The sequence below is a fragment of the Microtus pennsylvanicus genome, chromosome 14, assembly GCF_037038515.1.
Source record: "Microtus pennsylvanicus isolate mMicPen1 chromosome 14, mMicPen1.hap1, whole genome shotgun sequence".
Classification (NCBI taxonomy): domain Eukaryota; kingdom Metazoa; phylum Chordata; class Mammalia; order Rodentia; family Cricetidae; genus Microtus; species Microtus pennsylvanicus.
Window position 1 is genome coordinate 64,517,060 of NC_134592.1, and position 24,841 is coordinate 64,541,900.

Consider the following 24,841-nt stretch of genomic DNA (forward strand, 5'->3'; position numbering starts at 1 on the left):
CTTTTGGGGAAAATAAATAAATTTATTATTGCTATGCTTACTTCATTCAAAATATCTGAACTCCTGTATGTGCATATTATATATTTGAGTTATATATGATACATATTAAGAAAGGGGAAAAATAAGGGTTCAAGACCTTTTCTTTTTTTTAAAAAAAAAGCCCCAATTTAAAAAATAAAATGTTCAATTCTGTGTGTAGAAAGAAAATACTGTCTAGAAATTAAAATACTGAGATCACTTAAAAAATAGAACTCTGAGAAATCCCACCAGAGTTAATTCAATCTTGCTCCCAATTTATTGTTAACTATTTTCTTGCCATATCTCTCTGGATTTGAGTGATTAATCATCAATCAAATTTTAAGATTCCCCTGTGGTCTCACAATGTACAAATTAGGGAAATGAAATGTCTCCTTTAGCATGGATTGAAGATCCATGACCTTCTTAAGTATGTATAATAAAAAGGGGTCACGGGGTCTCTGATGACAAATGGGCTTTGTGATGGATGACTAACACCAGAGAAAAGACACAGTGGAGCACAAAGAGAAACACTGAAACCTTCCTAGAAATAAAAAGGGTGGAAACCTCTAGGTGTCTTCACTTCTTGTGATGTTAGTCAGAGCATCGTTTTGCTAGGTGCATCGGATAAAAATAAGTTTTCAAATATATCTTTGGTTAGTACACTTACAATGGTTTTTAAAAGTTGATCATATAGCCTCATCGTTTATGCCTAAATATATTTATATTCTATAAGTGTAAGTCTACAGTTGCTTGTCCGTTTGTGCATTGTTCCCCATAAGTCATGTTTTCAGGAAACATTTGTGATCCAGCCCAGAAGGGCGGGGAACCAGGGCTTTGCACGCGTGACCCTTCAGCTCACTGAAAGGCCACATGTTCCTGTGAATAAACCCACAAAGGCCGCAAAGCAAAAAGGATCCTGAGGTCCGAGCACAAAAGAAAAGGAGAGGAGGCGAAGGAGAAGAAGGCAAGAGAAGCTGAAAATCAAACAGAATTGAGCAGCCTGGTCGCTAAGCACCAGGGCAGCCCCTACAGAGAAGCTTCCCCTCTGTGTGTGGGTCTCCGATATGCAGAACAATAGCTCCCCCAAACATTCTCCTTGACACCAGGGAGTAATTTCATGGACTTCAGTAAGCACGTTTCAGATAGGATAGAGTTCCTTTGCTTTCTGCGTTTCTCACCCACATCCACCCACTGCTTGGTTTGCACTGTTCTCAGTTCCTGTGTGTATGCTAGAAGAAAGGGCAGAAGCAAAAGACCAAAAAAAAAAAAAAGAATTTATCTTGTGCTTTGGACTTTTTTCCTTCCTTCCTTCCTTCCTCCCTTCCTTCCTCCCTTCCTCCCTCCCTCCCTCCCTTTCTCCCTCCCTCCCTCCCTTCCTTCCTTCCTTCCTTCCTTCCTTCCTTCCTTCCTTCCTTTCTCCCTCCCTCCCTCCCTTCCTTCCTTCTTCCTTTTTGAAAGAGTGTCCAAGGATTGCCCAGCCATCCAGCTCATGAAAGTTTTTTTTTAATCAGAGGATCTAGTAAAATACACATTACATCAAGTGCTAAGTATCCAATTAATAACATTTGGCACACTTCTTTAACACAGGTGATTATTTTTAAATGTACTTGCCCCACATCAAAGGACGATTGGGTCCGCTCTTCCCCTTATTGGAGACCTCTCATGACTCTTCCAGCCAAATTGCTTCATAGATGCCCGTAAGCTTTCCTCAAATGAGTAGATTCTTTAATGTCATGCCAGCACCTGTTTCATTTATTAATCAGCAAGCATTTACCAGGTATTTGATGTGTACCGAGCCACGCTTTACATGCTTGGGATGTAAGGATCTCTGTCCCATGAAGCTTATATTTATACCTGGGAGGGTAGAAACCAAACTAAATAAGAAAATTATGCAGCATTTAAAAGGTAGCAAGTAGTATGGGAAACTGAAAAACAAACAAGAAAACAAAACAAAACAAAAAAACTATAGTAAATTCAATGGAACCCAGAGAAAGAGGTACAAAATAGTGATTTAAGTAAGATGACCAAGTTAAGTCTCATTGAGAAGTGTCATCTGAAGAAAGAAAGGGAAACAATGACCAAGTAGATGTGTAGACCTGAAAAGGGGGTCCCAGTCAGCACACGGCCAACACAAAGCCCATGGGAAGAGCAAAACCTAGTGTGGTCAAGTCTGAGTAACATGGGAAAGACAAGGCTAGATGGGCAAGTAGGGTCCCATACTGCAGTGTGCTACGGGGACACCGCTTTTCTTTGTTAATAAAAATTTTACAATAGTTTGAGAGGAGGTGATTGCTGTGCTATGCAATTAAGAGTGACAAGCTCTGAATTTTACATTTGAAGGATCCAGCTTGCTAGATTGACAATAAGACGACGTAGCAAGGATGGAAGGCAATCAAAATCAGCTCTGGTAGTAAGTCGTGGAGTGAAAATGGTTTGATCCAGAACAAATGGTTGACGGTGTTAAGGGTGGTCAGGTTCTGGATGTTTGGGTGCCAGACAAATTAGACATTAATCATGGGGAAAAGGAAGGAGCTGGGCATTCCTTAAAGAATTGTGAGCTAAGGGATGGGCTGAACTGATGCAAACCTGGCCTGTGGAGAAGAATGGGTCAGTTTTCCATGTGTGGGATACCAACAGTGAGCTTTAACCTACACAATGCCTCCACAAAAGGGGACACAGGCAATTATTCCAATCAAAAATGTCAAATACATTCACAACTCTATGCCTCTGAGTATATTTCAGTCTGGTCAGCTACTCTCTTCAAAACACTGGGTCAAAGACGATGCAGAGATGGCTTTAACTATTTCCCTTGACATTGGCAGCCACAGTCATTTCTGTTCTCAAAGTATTGAGCTGTTGAAATTTTAATTCCCCCCTGCCCGCTTTGTAAAGATTTGCTCATAGCCTCACCTCTTGTGAGATTCATAAGAACTCATGAGATTCAGCTCATGGGTCACCTCAATGTCTCCTAGTAGGCTGATAGGAATCACTTGTGTCTGGAGTGTACAAACTTGCTGAGTGAATAAAGAAACTATTAATATTTGCTCCAGTCTTTCATCTTTCAAGGGGCCCTGGCTTTTTATCTCATTTGCTCTTGATAACAATCCTAAGAAGGCTCAGCACTGTTTATGTCAGGAAGAAGAACGAAGCTCAGAGAGCTTGACTCGGCCGAGGTCATGTTGTTTCACGGCAGACTCAATTCCAGGCGAAGCCTGCTGACTCTTCACCCCCTGCTCTCTCCACACAATTATGCTACTTCCTCTGCCACTGGCCCTGACTAGGATGCCAACATCAGCACCCTGTTGCTGCACACATGTTGCATTTGGGCAATTCAGGCCTCATGTGACACCATGGTCAAAGGCTGTAGCAACTTTTCAACAATTGACTTCTGTCTTTCGTTTTGATCATGACTCATGATTCCTGTCGAAAAGTGCAGAAGACAAGGGCAGCATTAAACTCACAGAATCAAAGGAAGAAAGACCATAGGCCAAAGCAGGGCAAGGCAAAACTGCCAAAAGTTAGCTTTAACAATTCATTTAAGGTCACGTTACCCAAACCAAGAGGTGGAGGCCAAGGTGACTTGGCTTTCAAGAGTATACTGGTTTAAGCACCTGGCACTTCCTTATCTGAGACGACAGATAAGCTGGAAGGTTAGTTTTGCAGAAAAACATTAGTTTTGTAACTAGGACGGGAAGGAGAATGGCAAGAGAAAGTGATGATAAGGAAATGTTTGCAGAATTGTGATGGGCAGCCACTTGTGTTGTTTGCTGAATTTCTCTGGCCACTGTTGTGTATGGGCTATCCTGATGGAGCAATTACCATCTCGGTTATGGGTTTGTTTCCTCTATATACTATGTCCACCTTACTATAAGAATTTAAAAATAATATAGGAAAAGACTAATTGATGTGGGAGGTCCTTCTGTCTATGTGTTGCTTTTACTGGTTAATAAATAAAGAACTGCTTTGAGCCTGTGGCAAGGGCAGAACAGAACTAGGCAGGAAAAGCTAGGCTGTATGCTGGGAGAAGGAGTGTGGAGCCACAGAGAAGCCATGGAGCCGCCAGAGACAAACGCTGGGAACTTTACCTGGTAAGCCACAGCCACGTGGCAATATACAAATTAATAAATGATGTGGGAGTCCCTTCTGTGTGCTGTGATTATCATTAATGAATAAGGAAATTGCCTTGGCTTGTTGATTGGGCAGAACTTAGGGAGGCAGGGAGGACCGGACTGAATGCTGGGAGAAAGAAGGGCAGAGTCAGGAGATGCCATGGATTAACCGCCGAAGAAAGACATGCTGAAACTTTACTGGTAGGCCACGACCTTGTGGTGATACATAGATTAATACAAATGGGTTAAATTAAGATGTAAGAGATAGCCAATAAGAAGTTAGAGCTAATGGGCCACGCAGTGATTTAATTAATACAGTTTCTATGTGATTGTTTTGGGTCTAAGCTAACTGGTGGCTGGGAACCAACAAGTGGCCTTCCTCCAACAGTCAATGTTGTTGATCTTTCAATTTTGATGGCAAAAAAAAATGCAACTCATGGCAAGCACTGGCTACTTCCACTGGATCTTCAGAGACCATGGAATCCGTATGACAAAAGATACCAGTAAACTTATTTGTTTGTTTAGTGAGGCAGGCCCTCCCTATGTAGTGTGTGTTGGCCTGAAACTTGCACTCTCCTGCCTCAGCTTCCCAATGATGCTGAAATGCATCTATTCTTATTTGAGGGACTAACAGAACAAGAGTACCCATTTCTATCAACAGTGAGTTCTGGGTAAGACACATCTTTACATCAAGCAGTTAGAAAAAGGATTCTTAGTTATCACAGCCAGCAGAACAAGCCTGTTGAAAATTTGTCCACATACTTTATGAGCATTAGGTATTCACATTAAACATGTAGTAGAAGTGTTCCCTTAGGCAACGGTCATAACAGATTTTTTTAAAGGGCAGAAAAGGAAAACTTAGGATCTGTTTATATTGTATGTACATCCCAGGATGAAATAATCCCCAAACCTTCCCTGGGGTGCCCACAAGCTAAAGCAAGATTACCAGGGGAGTCTGCCTTTACTTCCAGCTCTAGCTCAGTTCAGCACCCCGTGGCTATTTTGCTTCTGAATATAGAATTCCAGCTAAAAGTGGAAGCTTTCCAGTCTGTGTTCCTCTCATTCCCCAATCTCCATGATTGGGGTCTCCACTGGACCCCGCCCCCAGCTACCTCCCAGCTCCATCTTTAAACAATAGGTATACAGATGAGCAGCTGTCGGTTTTTAGATGAGCTACACAAGTCCTGTATGTACGCGCCGGGCTTAGAGAACCCCAAACACAGTGAGGTCCAGAGTCCTACATTCCTGATGTGTCTGACGACCAGCAGCATTGTCTTCACTTGGGTATTTATTTACTAGAAATGTAGAATAGCAGGTCACACCATTGACATACACTAGAGTTGAATCTTCAGAATCCTGATAAGATAACCAAGTGATTCAGGTACACAGTCACGTTTGAGCATCAGACTCCACATTTACTTGACTTTCGCTCTTTGTCTTTTACTCAAGAGTCAGACCCAAGTAGAAGCACAGCAGAATCCTATAGCCACCCGCAGCCTAGCCCTGGGTCTGCAGCAATCAGGAAAGATTTGTCTGGAATAACAATGTTTCATCCAGTAGGTGGCAGATACGATGGTGGTCCTATGAGATTACAATAGTGCTGAAAAATCCCTATTGTGTGGTGACAACATGGCCATCATAAGGCTGTCAGCCTTACTCAAGAGGATGTGGGAATGCATGTAAACAAGCCCATTGCCCCGGCAGGATGACACATACAGTTCTGTATAATATGCGATACTTGATGAGAAATAATTATGCCACCGGCCTATGAGTTGCACAAACTTTATCTTTACTTCAGAGTAGACACTTGCTTTTTAGAACTAAAATTTGTTGTAAAACAGCACACTGCTACTCATGCAGTGGTCTCATGCATCTTATGTTCACTATGTCTACTGAGTGCATCAAGAGGCCACATGAAGGCACAGATCTACACCATCAAGGTCTGTGTTACTCACTCTATGATGCTTGCACAGCAAAATCGCCACCAGCGAACCTGATGGAACACATTCCATCTTTAAGCGATGCATGTGTCTGCTAATGATCTCCAGGGCTGCTTCTCATTTGTGAGATAGAGAAGGTTATTTGGGAAAGGGGCTCCTGGTGTGGTAGATGTCATTTATTACTTGGAGGAGGTTACCTGGTGGCTTGGTTTTAGCACTTAATCGTTGCTCTGCAGTTCTCAGACTCTGGGAGGTTTCATAGCGCTGCCCTCAGACACTCCTCAGTCAAGCATATTTGCTGACTTTCTAGTCTGGGTATCAAGCGATACTATAGGTATTTTCTAAATTACCCTGTTCATGAAAATAGACAGTCTACTTAGCTGCACTTTTTCAGAATCTCTTTTCTGATGCTGGTTGAAAATTGTTCTTGAATTTGTTAGTCCTTTCTTGAATAAGTAGGTACGCTGAGAGAGGAATGCTCATACAGAATGTGAGACTTGTTACTCGGCATCATAGCCTGTATGTACTTGGGTCTGCTGATCACCCTCATGAAAATCCGAGCAGCTAGGCTGCTCCTTGGGCAAACCGTTTTGACATGAATGATGGCTCTACCACATAATTGCTCTGTGATCTTAGGCAAGTCACTGAGTCTCTTGGGACCTTAGCTGTCATGGCAAAATCGAGAATATCTGTGCATGCATGATCTACATGTCAGTTTTTTTCATGATAAAAAAAATATTTGGGGGGAGGAGTACAGAATTAGCAGAAGGCGTACAGAATAACAGAGCTGACCTGGGAATACAATGTCACTCCACATTCCTGGGTCTCATGTGAGTATCAGCATAGGCAAGAACTATGTTGACAGCCTGTGCCTGGGGATCCATTCCAGTCTCTGATAGTTCAGAGCAAAAGCTACCTTCTATAGTTAAAGCCAGAGCAACTGCCATTAGCAGAAAACTGGAAAAGGCTGTTCTGGGCGGTAAGGACATAATACATAGCCCCTGTCGCCAGCATCCCTCTATTCTAGGTGGGGCTAAGAATCCTTCCATTTGTTATTGGCCTCTCTTGTCGGGATTGCTTCTTTTCTCACAATCTAATGCCCTCACTAGTGTGTCTATAGTACCTTATTCAGCCGCCTCCAATGTCTCTCTCAGCCTTTACTTCTTCTGGTGACTTCATCCTTATTTATTTAACGTTTCTCCTAGTAGTTTTTATTTTAATTATTAGAAATAATACATACTAAAATTTCTGCCTTATCCTTGAATGAAAAAAAAATCTATAGAAGTCACTGGTAATCCATTACTTGACACACCTACATCAGAACTGGCATTTTGGGGGACTTTGCTTATATACCAGTCTTGCTCTACATATTTTTATTTCTTACTTAATCCTTGCAATCCCTATTTTACTACTGAAGAAATTGAGGCTTCTAGAAGTTAAACAAATCACATGAGGAAATAGAAGTCATGGCAATACTACTGTCAAAACCCCCTTTTCTTTTCTGCATCTGTCACACCTACAAAAGCAGATCGATCTGAGAAACAGATATAGCCTTCAGACATCTGAAATACACAAAAATGTATTTCACATTTATTTGGGGGCTCACTCATCCTGATAAGTGGGTCTTCATGAATGCACACACGGAGAAAGTGGGAAGGGGAGAGAGGGGGATGATGAGAAAGACTTCAGGTAAAGCAGTGAGGAGGTTTTGAATTCCTAAAAGTCAATTATAAACCAGGACAAAACCGGAGACAAAACCGTTTCAGCTCTGCACATTAACCAAATGCACTCGACAAGCTGAGAAGCACATGTTCACAGCCACCAAATTCAGGGTCAGAAACAGTCCACGAGACGTTGTTGACTACCTCTGCTTCTGTTCCCACCCATCCCCACCCTCCAGCATGGTCTGCTGTTCATCTGAGCCAAACACACCACACCATAAAAACAGTTGCTTCACTGCACTGTGTAGGAGGGTCGGGGGGGAGCACTTGGTTAGGGCACTCACAGATAACGTAGATGTTTTCACTAGAAAGCAAACAGGAATGACAGCGTTTTGCATACACTGTGGATGGGATTCTGTTTGGGACAAAAAAAAATTGCTAGTGGATGAGTCAACAATTAACAGAGATCTAGTAGGTAACCCAGATATCAGTAAGTCAGAAAAAGTTCTCCATGATTCCTGAGTTAACAAATACTACACAAATACATCGTAGAGACTGAAGGATCCCAAGCCATGCATACAGTCAGAGTCAATCAAGAGTGGTTGGTGTGTGTGTGTGTGTGTGTGTGTGTGTGTGTGTTGTGCGTGTTTGCCAGTGTATACAAATGTCTGGCGGTGGTGGCACACACCTTTAATCCCAGCACTCGGGAGGCAGAGGCAGGTGGATCTCTGTGAGTCGAGACCAGTCTGATCTACAAGAGATAATTCCAGGACAGGCTCCAAGCTACAGAGAAACCCTGTCTCGAAAGGGGAAAAAAAATGTACACACACATACAGTAGACACAAGAGCTGGGGTGAGTTTTGAAAATGGCTTTCACTATGAATGCATTCCTTACACTCAGCAGAGAAGGACAACTTCGTTAAGCATTTGAACATAACTTCTAGAAGATTCATGGCTGATTATTAGACAATGCAAATACAGAATTAAACATGGGAGCAGGATTAAAATTTTGTAAATAAAAAGATAAATAAGTCAAACAAAATAAAAAGAAACAACACTCAATCATATATTTTGAGGGAAGCATGTCACAGATTTCATACCAACACCTTGTTAATCAAAAATAACAGCTACAAGTCCCTGGTGAAGGGAGTTACACTAAATTTAAGGCAACAACTGTTTACCTAGATCACTGGTTTTAGAACAGAAGTAATTATAAAACAAGCAATAGAAAATGAAACGTGTTTTAAAAACTGAGGGGGAAACTATCCAGAGAAAATGACCTTGCATGATACTCACTGCTGAACTTTGCAAACCAGAATGTCTATGCAGGTGTCAAAATTATGTACAGAAACTAAAGGAAACCATGTATAAACATTAAAGAAAAGCAGATTAGCAACTAGTCAGATAACGAGAGAGCTTAAATTTTATGGTATTCAAAGGAATCAAATGGGGAATTTTGATAGGCATATTCTAATCAGGATTTCAAGATATAGCATCACCTATCATCATGGGACTATTAAATTTCCACTAAAAAGTTTAATGTCTGAAATAAAAATTTTACCCGACATACCCATTGCAAATTTTGAGAAAGCAGAGTATGGAATCAGCAAACTGGAAAGTAGATCAATAGAAATTACTCAAGCTAAAGAACAGAGAGAAGAGTGAGTAAGAAAAAATGGCATTGAAGGAAGACTGAGCTACGGCCAAACATTAATAATTAATAATAAATCTGTGTCATGATTTGGGGGCTGGCAGTCTAAGAAATTCTTAATCTTAAAGTCTTAAATATATGTTTAAATCACTTAGTAATACAAATTATTTTAATTGAAAAAATCTTACAGATATTTCTACAAAGAAGCGCTATCATTAGCTAACAAACATATGAGAATTAGAACATTAGCCAGTAGTGAAATACAGGCAAAACCACAATGAAATATTACTATGTACTCTCTAAAAATGGTCACAATAAAAAGACAGGCAATAATAAGTGTGACAGGAATGTTAGGAAACTGGAAACCTCACTCATTGCTGGTGAGAGAATCAAATGCTGTAGCTACATTAGACAATTTGGCAAGATCTTGAAAGTTAATCATAACTCTGCCATCGCCCTATCAACTCTGTTATCAAATATCTACCTAAGGGAATTAAAACATAGGTACACACAAAAATCTGAATGTACTGTTACTCATCAGAATCCTGAATTTCAAACCATACAAATGTTGATTCAATGATGAACATGTAATTGCAGTATGGTATCTTATACAGTGGACTACTGATTCATTGAGACGCCTTAAAACATGCTAACTTGGTCCAGAGAGATGGCCCAGCAGATAAGCGCTTGCCTTGCAAGCCCACGTAAAGGTAGAAGGAGAGAACCAACTCCACAAAGTTGTCCCTGACTTCCACTCACACACTGTGACATTTCCCCCTCGTTCAGATATATGCGTATGCAATAATAATAGTAGAACATTTTTAGGGCTATCTAAAAGAAGGCAGACACAAAAGATATATTGCATTAGTCCACTCATATAAAATATCCAGGAAAAAAATGGAAATATACAGAGAAAGAAACTAGATGCCTTGGGTAAATGTAATTGAAAATGGCCCTGGGGAAATTCTGAGGAGATAATGAAAACTTTCAAATGTGTATTGTGGTGATACTAGCTTCGTTCGTTTTCCATTGCTATTATAACACACTGTACCATTTTTAGAGGTTTAAAATAATACACAATCAGTATTTCATAGCTTCTTGGGCCAGAAGAGGAGGCATGGCTACAGGGGGCTCTAAGAGGTTGCTAGCAAGAGGGTGGTCAGGTGGCTTCCTCACCTACAGATCTGGGTGTCTTCAGCTCCTCTAGGCTGTTGGCAGCAACCAGCTCCTTGCAAGTTAAGGACGAAGACCTTTCTTCTTCACAAGGAATTCACAATAAAAATATTGTCTTCCTCAGAGCTGGTGAGAGGGAGTCTCCTGCAGCAGCATTTTAATAAGGCTTATACCCGATGAGGCCAGGCCTACCTAGAGTAATCTAATCTCCCATTCTATTAGATCATAATTGCCTAGGAATTTTTATTACTTCTCCAAACCCTCTTCAAGTCTGCCATATAATGTAACCTAATTATGTATTAATTAATATCTCTTTCTTTTCACAGGCCCTATCAGCACAGTGCAAGAAAACGTGGGGTCAAAAACCTTTGGGGGTATCTTAAAACACTGCTCCACACACCTGGAAAAATATAATCTTATTTTTAAAAAAGCACTACTTTTATATTTACCATGACTGGATTTTATATCACATAAAGCTATAAAATACACCATGAAAAATGTGATTATTCTATAATTCCCTTCTAGGATACATTTGAATTCAACATACTATAACCTAAAACTATGTTTTCTAGAAATTTACCCAACAGGGGGAGGAGAGTCATTAAATTCATCATCCATACCCTTAATAATTTGTTAGCAATTAATTTACAAAAATCACGTCCCGTGAGCACAGCGGCCAACTTTCCCACTGGCTGGGTTTTATTCCGCTGTGGGCTTTCAAGGTAATGAATAGAGAAGTTCAATTGTGTTCACAGACTTCAGCTCTCCAAAGAGAATAGAGTTACCTTTGCACAAGAGTTTCCCCTCTCTGGTTTCTCTCTCAGGGAGTGGCTCCATTTGGAGCTCCTCTCACAGTCTGAAAAGCTCTGAGGCAACCTGAAGCCCCCATTTACCAGCTGCACACTTCTCCAGCGCCCTTCACCCCACAGCCATGAAGGCTGAGCTCTGGTGCACCTTGTATTATTCCAGGAACATCTCTGAAGGGTATTTGATTCTGAAGATTCTGAAGTTCTTCATAATTTTGGCACCTTCTCAGGACCTTCAGTCTTTAAAGAACTTGCTATATAAGAATAATTTATTTTAAAGTAAAATGAAAAGAACACCGTGGGCCATTGCCATTCTGCTTCAGGTGCCGTTTTGGCACCAGGAAGCACTATTAATCCCCTTGTGGGGATGCACAAGAAGGTCAGCTGGAAGCTTATCAGGTAAGGTCTGTTATTCTAAAGCCGAAACTCACCGGTTACCATGGAAATAAACACAAAAGACCATGTCCATCCTAGGAAGAAGGGAGCAATTTGGAATCCTTTCAAGGGTTTTATATGAAATGGAATAGCAACTCTTCTGTGGGATGTTCTTTAGTGAAAACAAGCATCTTCCTTCTAGTACGCAGGGTATATCACATTGTAGAAGACATGGCCCACCTATATGTGAGTGCACTTGAAGGGCAAAATTTTACCTATTTTTTAAAACTTTGGGACATTTTCTTCTAGCAAGCCTATTGACTAGAGTATCAGGAATAGCAGAATAGGGGATCCTAAAATCATTACTCAAACAGGCAAGAACGCAGACACTTCACGCAAATGTGCTAAAATAGGCTACCAACATTCACTTACACAGCATCTTGTGGATACTGGCTGACACTGCTTATTACACATTTCCCTTTAGAGTTTGACTCATTCTCTGTAACTCACAAATACAGAGGCCACCTCGTTATAGACCTCAGTAGCATGCAGGAACTGAGGCTAAAGGAAAAGGTTAAATGCATAGAGAAACACCCAGCAGCTACGCTAGTATAGCCAGTTTTAAGACTCTTTAAGCCTGTTGCCTCATCTATAAAACAGGTATAACAGCATAAAGTAAGAGTAGGCCAACCAGGACCCATGGGCCAAACCTGACCCAGTTCCAATTGTGTAAAGAAAGTTTTATGGGAGCATGCCCATGCTCGCTCATTTGCATGCCATCTATGTCTATTTCTGGAGAGAGTCCATGGCCTGTAAAGCCTACCACATTAATTATCTGTCCCTTTATGAAAAAAAAATAATTGCCAACTTCTGTCACAGTTTGGTTTGGTGAAGATTAAATGAGACTTCACAGAAGGTGCTCCTATGGCAAAGTAAAATAGGTCTGTGATTATTACTATGTATTCATAGTAATAAGTTGTCAAAACCACATGAACCCTTGTTCTAATATGTGTGTATGTTATTTTACATACGTGTGTGTTATTTTGTGTGTGTGTGTGTGACTTCTGAATCAGATTGCCAGTGAACTAATAATACCATAGGATTGGTAGACTCCCTTGTGCTCCCCACCCCCTTAGATATCCTGACCATGGAAGTGGCTGAAGTAGTGTGGCCACAGTATATGATGTGCAGCTGTCATGTAGACCAGGGCATCCTGTGGGCCACAGACAGCAGCTGCTAGGAGTCATGTGTTTCTAAAGTAACCGATACTCAGCTATTCCTTGATGGGAGGCCTGTTGGTCACAGGTGTGTTGACACATGCATATTCATGACTGGCCCTGCTCCTAACTGAATAGTGAAGACAGGAGAGTGAGAAGGATTCAAGCCACCCTTAGAATAAGGCCGGAACAAGTAGATGTAGCCACGACAGAGCTCATTTCTAATCTCCTTAGCAGTAACTGGTTGCCCAAGGTGAAGTCTACTTGTTTCAAATTGAAAATAACTGAAGTGGTCTAGTTTATAAAACTTTAAAATATGAGTTTAATACAACAACTGTGGACCAATAATTTCAAAGACTATAATAGATCCAAAAACTTGTAAGCAGCACAGAGTAGACCTACTGGCCCATATTTGTACATTTGCAAATAAAGTTGGATCAATTCTTAAATCTGTAAACCCTGGAAGCAATCCTTACAAGTTTCTTTCAAGCCAAATGTTTAAATGCCGAAGAGTTCACACCAAGACCATGGTTTTCAGACACAAACTTCCACCTGCACTCTACCCCGGTCTAGGGCTGTAAGAACTCACCCAATCAGTGTGTACCTTTCAAAATACTGTTTTGCATATTAAAGGGAGGCTGAAAACAGGTGAGAAATGAAGACAGCCATACTTCAAAATGAGCTCCTGGATCAGCTCAACGAAACGCCTAACAATGAGACCACCCTACTTCCCCACAAGCCTCTCTGCAAATTTGTATCAAATGTCTAAGCATATGCCACTTGTAAGACAAATACATTTAATGGGTTTTATACTTTATTGGTTTGTAAGGTCACCAGCTACCCATGGCTGACACACAAAAACTAATTACTATCTCCTTTAAAAATACGAATGTGCCTATGGTTCGAAACCAACTCAATTAGAGCTCAAATGCCTATCACCAACATTGACTGCAACTGATGGAAAGTGTTTGTTGAACTTTTGCCTTATTGTATCACATTAATTCAATCTTACACACACACACACACACGCATGCACACACACACACACACACACTATCTCCATTTGTTGGAAATTAGGAATATAATGTATCTTCAACAGTTCTAATTTTACATCATTGATAAAGGGTCCAGTCTACCGGACTGCAGCACGGGACCACTTCATTGGCTGAAAAATCAGGTAGACAAGGTGTCTTAGTTCGTGTTTTTATGGTTGTGAAGAGACACCATAGCAACGGCAACTCTTATCTCTTATAAAGAAAACACTCAATTGAGGGGACTCGTTTACAGTTTCAGAGGTTCAGTCCATTACTGTCATGGCAGGGAGTATGGCTGCAAGCAGGCTAAGGTGGTGCTGGAGCTGACTGCTGCATCTGGCGGGAAGCAGGAAATCAACTGACTCACTGGGTAGCATTCTGAATGTAAGAAAGCTCAAAATCCGCCACCACAGTGACACACTTCCTCTAACAAGGCCATACCTACTCCAACAAAGCCACACCTCCTAATAGTGCCACTCCCTTTCAGATTATGGGGGACAAAGACATTCAAACTACCACACGCAGGTATCACTAAAGATGTAGGATATGTGTATATACCTGAGGCCAATTTGCCAGAATGCAATGGCGGATCAAACAACTGGCATCTATGTCATTGTACTATCTGCACTTTTGTTTTCAACTGTCCATTGGGGATAGTTATATGCACTCTTGAAGCTGGGGTGGGGATGAGACAGTTCTAATCTCTCAATAACATTCTTGCAGAAAGAAAAACACTGAGCAAAATGAAGTTTTCTGATCAATGGTGACTGAACTAATGCTTCTCAAACCTGCATTAACCAAGGATGTCATATATATAACTGTCGACGCTGGAATAACCTCTCAACATGGCAGCCATGCCTTGAGCCCAACCCCTATAGCTCACAACTAGACAGGAAAGGACCTGCAGGAACTCAGCTCACATCTCAGCATATAACACAAACAGTATGTACAAGGATGGAGAGGCCACACAAAGTGGGGGCAAAGCCCTGGTTTTAAAGCTGCAGCAGGTTTTTTACTTCTCCTTTCTGTCCTGTGCACCTTGATTTCAGTTTCTACAAATTCACGTGGCAGAAAGCAATCTCAGAAAAACGCTTCACTCGATGAGCTTGCTGCCATCCATACATCCCCCCAGGGAAAGGGCACGTCACAGCTTCAGAAAGTGGGGGAAAGGAAAGCCTTGTGTAAATCCAGAACTATCGTGGGTGCACGAAGGTAGAAAATTATAGTGGAGGTCCTTGAGGTCACAAAGAGAACATTTAAGACTGACTTAGAATGATTTAAGAAATAGCAGCCTTCGCCACTGAAGCATTTCATCTGCCAGCTCAAGTGCCTGATTTAGAAGCATAAAGCAAACCACAATCTACAGAATTTACAGGCACACAATCACGAATTTCCATTCCCCATGCTCTAGACATGGTTATGTCTTCAAACCAGGGTGAAGCATAAAAATCTCACCCAATTCTCTCCACAAAATGCTCCTTCAATGGTCCAACATTTTTCCATATCCATGCATTCAGCTGTTCACCACCAAATAGGGGACTCTTGTATACACAAGCAAAGACAAAAGCAGCTAAGGCTCCTAAGAGAGCAGAGTGGGGACAGGGCTTCCTCAGTCAGATAACCAGGGAATGCTGGCACGATGCTATTATAAGCAAGACTCAATGGATCTGGACAACTACTTCGTTATCCTTTCCTCTTTGACATGTGGAACCTGGTCTCTCAATGTGATTTAGAGCAAATACCCAACATTTCCGTGTAATTGGGATATTTTTCATTTCCACTTGTCTCCCTCCTCATTGACTTAACCTCATTTGATGAAGTGTCCCTGTGTATCTGTGTGCTACACTCCTTCAGTAGACTGAATAAATGCATTCTCTCCTTACACACAACTAAAAAAGCACACTGGAGCCGGGCAGTGGTGGTACATAACTTTAATCTCAGGAGGCAGTAGCAGGTAGATCTCTGTGAGTTTGAGCTAGCCTGATTTATAAGAGCTAGTTCCAAGCTCCAAAATTTACAGAGAAACCCTGTCTCAAAAAACAAACAAACAAAAACCAACAAAAAAACAAACAAACATACAAAAACCAAAAAACAAACAAAAAAAACCCACCCTGGAGTGGTGTATTTTAGGAGCTGAGCCATATAATTCTATGCAAAGGAAAGAACGCTATTAGAAGTAAATAATGATCTAGCTTCCTCAAGGTGACCACTAGCACATAAAGAAACAAAATGGCTAGAAGGAAGAGCAGACCTGAGCAAGAATTTAACTGCTAAAGCGTACCATAAAGTATAAAGACCGAGATAACATTAGGTGTCACTCCTTAGGAAACTCTCAATTTCTTTACAGTGAAAATATATTGCCATATTGTGTTTTATAGATTATGTTATGAATTATTTCTGTCTTAGGATGTTCAAGTTCCTTAGATGTCCTGAGTCTCACAATCATAAAATATATCCAATATCGGATGATATGAAATAAAGATTATTCTCTATAAACCAGACAATCACCATGCATTTTTACTTTTATTATTTTTTTCCTTGAGCTTTTTGTATTATTAGACTTACATTGCTCTGTTCTTGCTCTGCTCCTTACTTACATAAGTCTTAATCCTTTTGCCACAAGACACTTCTCTGGGATGTCATAACTCAGTGCCAAACTGAGCCTTCTCTCTAGCCAAACATTCTCTAGCCCCTCATCTCGAATCTCTCATTCTCAGATCCAGAAAATGAATTAGACCATGAACTTCCTCACTATCTGCCACTTAATCCATCTTTCCTGGCTGCAGAAGAGGGGGCAGCCTTGGTGTATCTATCCCACCAGCCTCTGCAATTCTGAATCTTAGCAACTGCTACTAGAAACACACACTTCTAGCCATGGGATTTAAAAACCCTATGCCAGGAGCTAAAATGCAGTTTAGCTTTAAAGGTAAGAAGCATACATTCTATCATATGAGTTAAAAGAATTAATCTGAAACAAATTAGCCTTTGCCTAAATTTTCCCTAACTTCCCTCTTCACTGTTTGTTCAAATTATTTCCATGTTTTTTCTCGGAAAGCAAAAATTTCTCTGTGTATATGTATGTGTGTGTATGCAAACACATGTGAGTGAGTGCTTAGAACCAAATCATTTAAAGAATCAATTAACAAAATAAAGCGTGCTAACTTTTCAACTCTCAATTTTTCTGTTTCCAAGAACTGATATTTTTTCGGTTTCTAGTACTATTTTTAAGGAAAACTAAGGAAGTTTTAAATTAGCCAATTTTTAAGTTTTATTTAAACTAAGGAAGTTTTAAATTAGCCAAAATTGTTTTTTATTTTATTTATACTTAGTAAACTCTACCTCTTAGCAACTGTTTTATTTTTGTAGCTCAATTCTATTGGAACATTTTTAATTGGATGCTACCTACCAAACTGAATAGAACCATGTGTCATATTAACAACCTCAAGAATAAATATAAGTCATCAGTCCCCACCAGAGCCAGAAAGCCCAAATATACTATATAGAAATTAGTAAATATTTATGACAAATTCCCTTTATTATATATAAAAATATTTTGCAAACAATACCAGAATACTGTAACATAATTTTTGGCATTTCTGTTTTCACTCAGCCAGATGAGGGAGGGAAAGTTACAGAATAATCAAAAGAATATTTGCAATGTAATTAGAGGGACGACTGCATCTGAATGTCTGCCAGACACAGGGGCCTCCCCTTAATACACCCAGCCCAGTGTCTTAACGCACTGTACAGCATCAAGCTGCACTTCCTACAGTGCTCAAACTTTTGTCAGTTAACTAGATGTTTACGGAGAGCCTGGCTTGGGCGCTCAACATGAAGGGTATGCTACCCAGGGCTATACAGACAGCTCCAACACCATCTGTCACTTCAGCTTCCAGAGATTCAAAATTTTCAATTCAAACTGATTTACGCTGAACTCAAACTGAAGCTATAATTCAAATTTCGACATGAAGCTTGAATTCCTTTTCAGTGTTCTTCAACTTTGACCCAGCTCCCCCCTCCTTCGCTGAAAAGGGCCAAGACAACAGCCCAGCAAGTGGGGCAGGCAAAACAGGCCTCCTTTGTTCAGGGCCGGCCTTTCAGCTCGCCATTGAGGTGAGGAACTGAAAAGGCGCACCAGGCTTTGGAAGGCTGCTTGCTTGCTAGCCATCCTCCCTCAAAGAACCAGGAAAAAAAAAAAGCAAAAACCCTCCAGGACGAAAGTCTTTCACAGTCCATTCGTACCTTAGGGCATAATTAGTGGGAAATTAGCACTCTTCTTCCTCCCCTTCCTCCTCCCTAGAGGGGATATGTTCATAGAGTTTAAGCTACATTTGCAATGTTCATCGAAAATGCATGTTTAAATCACACCATTCAATGCCAAGGGCATCTAAGAGTGGCATGGAACCAGCTTCAAAGTTGAAATTTGGAGAAAAGATTGCTGTATGCTGAATACACACATACAGGATTTTTTGAATGCCCTCAACCCACTTGAGGAAGATAAATCAAATTCATTGCATAGTGCCCAGTGGAACCTCCTACAGGATTCCCTCGGACTGCCCTGGGAATAGACTTTTCTAGTTAGAGTGGGTTTTGAACCAACAAACCATGCATCTCATAAATGTGGAATGTATTATAAACAAATATACATTTGTAAAGTGCTAGATCCAGTATTTTCTGTTATCACTTAATAAGGAGAATTTTAGGATCAATTGGTGTAATAGTAACTGTCATCATTATTCTCCTGTGGATTAAATAATGAAGGGCAATAGAGAAGATAGCAAAGGAACACGGAGTACTGGACAGGACTTGCTAGTGGTGTTTTGAAACCAAGTAAGACCTTTACAGTGTGAGCAACGCAGGAGTCTGTGCTGATCAACACTACAAAATTCTTACACTCACTAGCTTTTAAATTATTTGAGGGAAACCCTCCATTATGCTGTTATTTTTGTTCTAATTTGCAATTCCAATCTTGTAGGCCAATAAAATAGGTCAATTAAGTTGACACCACATCTTTTTTTTTTATTAGCTCAGCTAAGCAATTACAATTGGTGGTGAGGGTCATTGTGTCATCTTTGAAGAGTCAATGGCAGAAGAAATGCCAGTGCAGAGAAGTAATTTGCAATTCCAGCACATCCTGAAACATTCAGCATGAAGATATTTCTATCTGTTCCCATCCTGGGGCACATGTGCTCTGGATCTGAATTAAAATAATGATGTCACTTTGGGGCAATTAAAAGATGTAATAATTGAATCTACTCTTGTAAGAAAATCATTTGGTACAAATGTACCACAGACATACATACATACAAATATGTGTGTGTATCTCTTTATATATATATATATATACACATATATATTCATACATATATATACACATACATATAGTCAACACATTAAAATATCAAAAGGACAAACAAAATAGCCATGCTGTCTCATGTTAGAGTATCACACACACACACACACAACAGCATTTATTTCAGGCTTTGTACAAGATATGGGGTCAGCCATAGTTGTTGGAGCTTGTGTAACTCCTAGTTAATAAGGGTTGGACCACAAAATTGGGAAATTGAGTGACTTGTTCATAAAACATGGTATACTAATTTAGAGCTTTATTTTGTGTTGATGGTTGTATGGCACATGTGTGTTTGAGTGTGTGGAGCCGCCGATCACCCTCTGTCCCAGTCCTTGCCTTCTACCTTGTTTGAGGCAGGGTCTCTTTGTTTCTCATCACTGGCCATGAGCTCCGAGGGACCCTCTTGTCTCTGCTCCAGTCTCTCTGTAGGAGCACTGAGATTTCAAAAGTATGCCACATCCGGCACTTAACGGGTTTGGAGAATTTGAACTCAGATCCTCGTGCCTCCATGGCAAGTGTTTTGCCCACACACACATCTCCCCAGTTCTTGCTCTGTAGTTTTAAATGCAGAAGTGGCAGCATTTTGCAGCCATTATGACAACTCTTATCAAGAAAGCAGAAAGTACCAAGTGTTGGTTAAGATGTGGAGAGGCTGGAACCACCACACAGTTGGTGGAGATGTAAGATGATGCAACGATTACAGCAAAAAGTATGGTGATCCTAAAACAAATTTTAGAAGAGTTGTCATGTGATCCAGCAGCCTAATTTGTACATACCCCAAACAACTGAAAACAATGATTCAAGCAGACACTTAGGCATCCGCATTCACAGTGGCATCATACAAGAAGCCAAAAGGTAAAGTAACCCGGGTGTTCACTGACAGATGAATGACAAAACGTGGCACAGAGAATGAAATTATGAGTACAATGGAAGGAAAGCCTAATGCATTGTGCAAAGTAAAGGAAGCCAGTGATAAAAGGCTGTACATGACTCCGCTCATGTGAGATACTTGGTCAGATTCAGAGCAACAGAGTAGGGGGATGGTTGCCAGAGATCGAAGAGAAGAGGAGTTACTGTTTAATAGGCACCAAGTTTCAGTTTGAGAAGATGAAGATGCTGGAGACGGACAACGATGATGATTCCTCATGGTGTCAGTTCTTAATGTCACTGACTGATTTATTTTAAGTAGTTACAATAACAGACTTTATACTTTATTACAGTCTAAAGAAACCCAACAAAAGCATTACATTTTATATAAGTGTATCGAATTAATCTCTCCTTTGAAAGATAACTGATTATGAACAAATTCATGTTGCTAAAAATGGAGGTAAGCCCATTCTTCCTTCCGGCAGCCACCAGCTTCTCACTTTGAGAACAAAACCATCAATTATGCGTTGATATAATGTATTCCTTCTCAGTATTAGGAACCTCCGTAGCTAGGTATGGTGGCCTATGCTAGTAATTCTAGCACTTGAAAAGTGGATGTAGGAATATTGAGAATTCAAAGCCTGACAAGGCTATATTGCAAGATGCTGTATCAAAAGACCGTAAGGTGATGGCTCAAAAGAACATTGGCTGCTCTTCCAGGAAACATGGATTTAAGTCACAGTACCTACATGGCAGCTCACAACCAACTAACTCTACTTCCAGGGGATTCAGCACCTTCTTCTAGCTTCTTTGGGAACTGCATGCATGTGATGCAAACATATATGTGGACAAAAGATCCAAACATATAAAATAAATCATTAAAAGGGGGGATGGGAAAGGAGATGGGGAAAAGGAGGAGGAAGAGACAGAGGAAGAAAAATCACGAAGTGTCAATCAAACGCAGAAGCATACAGTTGAATGGTGGTTCCATGAATTGGGGGTGGAGATGTGAGTGAGGAATGGAGACACTGGACAAAGGGTACAAAGTTTGTTAGGTTGGAACACAAACTTCTGAATAGCTAATGAAGAGCTAATGAATTGACTGTGGTCAATAATATTATTGAAATTTTCTTGAAGTTTGCTATGACAGTAGATCTTAAATGTTCTTACTTCAAAATGAGAAAGAAAATGGCAATATAGAAGGTGATGTGATGAATATGGCAATTATATTTGATGATCATCTCATAACATATATAGATAAAAACATCAAGCTGCATGCCTTTAAATACATGCAACTTCTTTTGTCAATTATACTATAATAGGTCTGGAGAAAGAAGGACTTTGCCCTTTGATGCCAACAGAGGCCTTTGGGGGGGGGGCGGGTTGGGAAGCCAACTGATCTTTTCATTTTGTAAGCAGACAATGAGCTAAATAAAATAAGTCACTAGAATCTTGCCCTTAGCACCCAGGTCTCTTTGTTCTCACCTGCCAGGGAAGGTTTGTTTACCTACCAAGAAGGTTAAGGGGTTCTTCAGATGGGAAAACACAAAATTTAAAATAGAAAGAACATCTAAGTGATTTTTAAAAGATTTTTTATTATTTTTGATATGTGAATGTATGTATCTCTGTGTACATATGTACAGTATGTGAATGCTGGTGGCCAGAGGCTTTGGGTCCCCTGGAGCTGAAGTTACATGGTTGTGAGTCCCCTGATATCAGTGCTGGAAAGCACACTCAGGTCCTCTATGTGTGCTAATTCCAGCCACGTTTGCAAATGTCAGTCACTTGCAAACCACTCCCTATTCATCTACCATTTGGACAGCTGAAAGCTGACCTGAACACTCCTTAGAGCCACAGGCAAGAAGCTTCCCAGTGCAGGCAAGCACAGCAGAGCTGCGCTGTCCCAGCCCTATTTGTTCTGGGCTGTCATCCTTCTCAGACAGAAACTGGTCCTTAGGATGAGACTCCAGTGGCAGCTGATGGAGGCTTCAGGTTGGGACTTAACGCTGTCATGGTAAGAGCATCAGCATGATGATATGTAGTGGTTCCCTTTCAGGAAAAGGATGACAGTAAGAAGTCACAAGGGGGCATTTATGCATGGTGTCAGACTGTGTTCTGGGATTTGAGTGCCGGTAACACCAGTGTGTCGGTTTGTGCAAGTTTACCAGCTGAGCATTGATGATTTGTAAAAGTAAACCTGTGGTCATTGATGATGGAAATGCTATGCTCATCACTCTCATTCCAGTGCCCAGGACAAGAGGCCACTCCCTCAGTAAATAGCCATGGATAATCCATTAATGAATGAATGAACAAACTAATCTCTTTATGGGAAACCCCTGTGAAATTCCACTAAGTAGGTTCATGATATAGTACATACAGATTCCATTCTATCCTTCACACGAGGAAAAGGATACTAATAAAAGTGATCAATGAAGAGATCCCTAAGAAAGCTGTCCGTACATGCCCACACACTTCTGACACGCACTTCTGAAGCACTCACACCTGGCCATTATCACCACGTGTGTCGCACATGAAACAACATTTCCAAAGACGGCTTCCTTTCTGTTTATCGTCAGCGCTGCAACAACAACACTGAGGTGTAAGGGTGTTTGCATCAGTCCGTGGCCGTACCACTACCCTGCCATACAAGACCAGGTGAGTTCTCTGAGACCTGTGGCACTCCTTTTGAAATGCAAACTGTCAAGCACAGTTTTAACATCTATTATAGCACTATACCCCCCAAGAATATGAAACACTTAGGAATTTTCCTGAGTCTTGGTTGTGAAAGAAAAATTAACCCACTTTTGAACTGACTGGTCATTGCAATAACTCTAACAGCTATGACAGGGATGTTCGATATTACTTTCCTTTGAAGTCTTCTTTTCTACTAGCAATGTGGAGGGGCTTGGTAAAAGCAAGTGCCTCTGTCACACTGTCACATATTTAGGACACTGGAGGCCACCTTAAGTTTCTGTGCTGAGACTTTTCACTCAGTATAGAATTTGAGGAATAGCTCTTCCATAGTCCAATCATCTACAAAGGGCATTTAGGATTGGGGCTTTTAGTTGGATATAAATGTTTGGCTTAGGACCGGGGAGGTGGCTAAGCAAGTACAAGCTCTTTCGATGCAAGCCAGTAAGGTGATCCCTAGAACTCACGTAGAAATTCTAATGCAGTGCCCAGGACATCTGCCATGAGCGGGGAGGGCAAGAATTGGTCAGCACTCAACAGAGCTGAGGAAATGAGAGACCCTGCCTCCAAACACTGTGGGGAGGAAAGACCTCTTCTGAAAACTGTCCTCTGAGTGGTCTGTGTGGGCCATAGTGTAAATACACACACACACACACACACACACACACACACACACACACTTAAAAATCAATAGGAATGAAAAAGAGCACATAAAGGAATTACAGGAGTAAAGGTTATCCCATAATACTGTCTTCTGAATTATAGTATTGCTTTTTACCAAAAAGTCTGAAGACGTCAGAATTAAATGGCTTGGTAATGCATAGCATTCTTGGTGTTGAATACTAGGACTTCATGCTTCCTCTAAATTGATGAGAGGCCCCAAGAAGACCACACTTTCAAAGTCGTGGAGGGGGAAACACCAAGACAAAAATCCAATCCCACACCACCACTGGCTGCCTGTGTGATCTTGTGAAAGTTACTTAACCCATCTAAGCCACTGTCTCCTATTCTCCTATTTTAAAACATGGTGGTTAGGGGGATTGAGACGGTTTGTGGTATGTGCATAGTTCCAGCACTCCTGAAGCTCTCCCAAAACACTGGTTTCCATAATCATTAATTCAGAAACAATTCCCTTGTCTAAATTGTTTCAGCACCTCTGAAGGTGTCACAGCAGAGAATGGCCAGCATAAGACAAGTTTCGGAAGCAGTCCAACTAATCAGGTTTGTATTCAGTGGCCACTGTGTTCCTTCTCAGAACAACCCCAGGGGGAGCTCCTGGTGCGTGCAGAAACAAGGCTTCCTGCCCCATAACACTCTGCTCCACGGCTTCCTGCTAGAGCCTCAGAAAGGAAGGTCCCTGCTCTTCAGATCACACTTCTGACTATTAACCATCCAAGATCAGGGAAGAAAAAATTGCATTTCCCTCTCAGAACATCTTTCCTACTGGTGTAGCCCGGGTCTGGAGTTGTGGGTGCAGGTGTGTGTGGGGGGAGAGGAGGCAAGAAGTGAGATAGGAGAGGGACTCTTGCTCATGGTGACCTCCGTTCTGTCCTGGCTGGAGCCAGCTCCAAATTATGAAGAGGTAGCCCGGAGCAAAAGGAAAAAAATAACCTGCCCACCAGTCCTATAGAAGACCCAGAGAATTCTCCTGCTGCACCTGCTAACCAGAGAACACTTCTCGGAGAATGACTCAGTGGCTCTGCCTACTGTGACATCCCGTGTCCCTCCTCCCGCCCCCTACCCCCTCGTGCTGTGGCAGATGCGGGCCGAGAGTGTCCTGGCCCGCACACCGCGGGAACCACCGTGCAGCGGCGCCCACCCTCGCTGCCTGGAGGACCCGGGGCGGTGCCGGGCACAGATGGCGCTCTCAGCTAGATGATGCTCCAGCGCCTGCAGTCACTCCATGCTCAGCACAGCATCCCGGGACGAAGCTGTTGTCAGATCCC

At 41.3% G+C, this 24,841-nt stretch overlaps 1 protein-coding gene across 43 annotated transcripts in view; it reads right to left on the reverse strand.

Annotated features, from left to right (window-relative positions):
* The window catches only part of Nrcam (neuronal cell adhesion molecule), a 267,755-nt gene that overhangs the window by 241,825 nt on the left and 1,089 nt on the right, over positions 1-24,841 (reverse strand). The window lies entirely within an intron of this gene.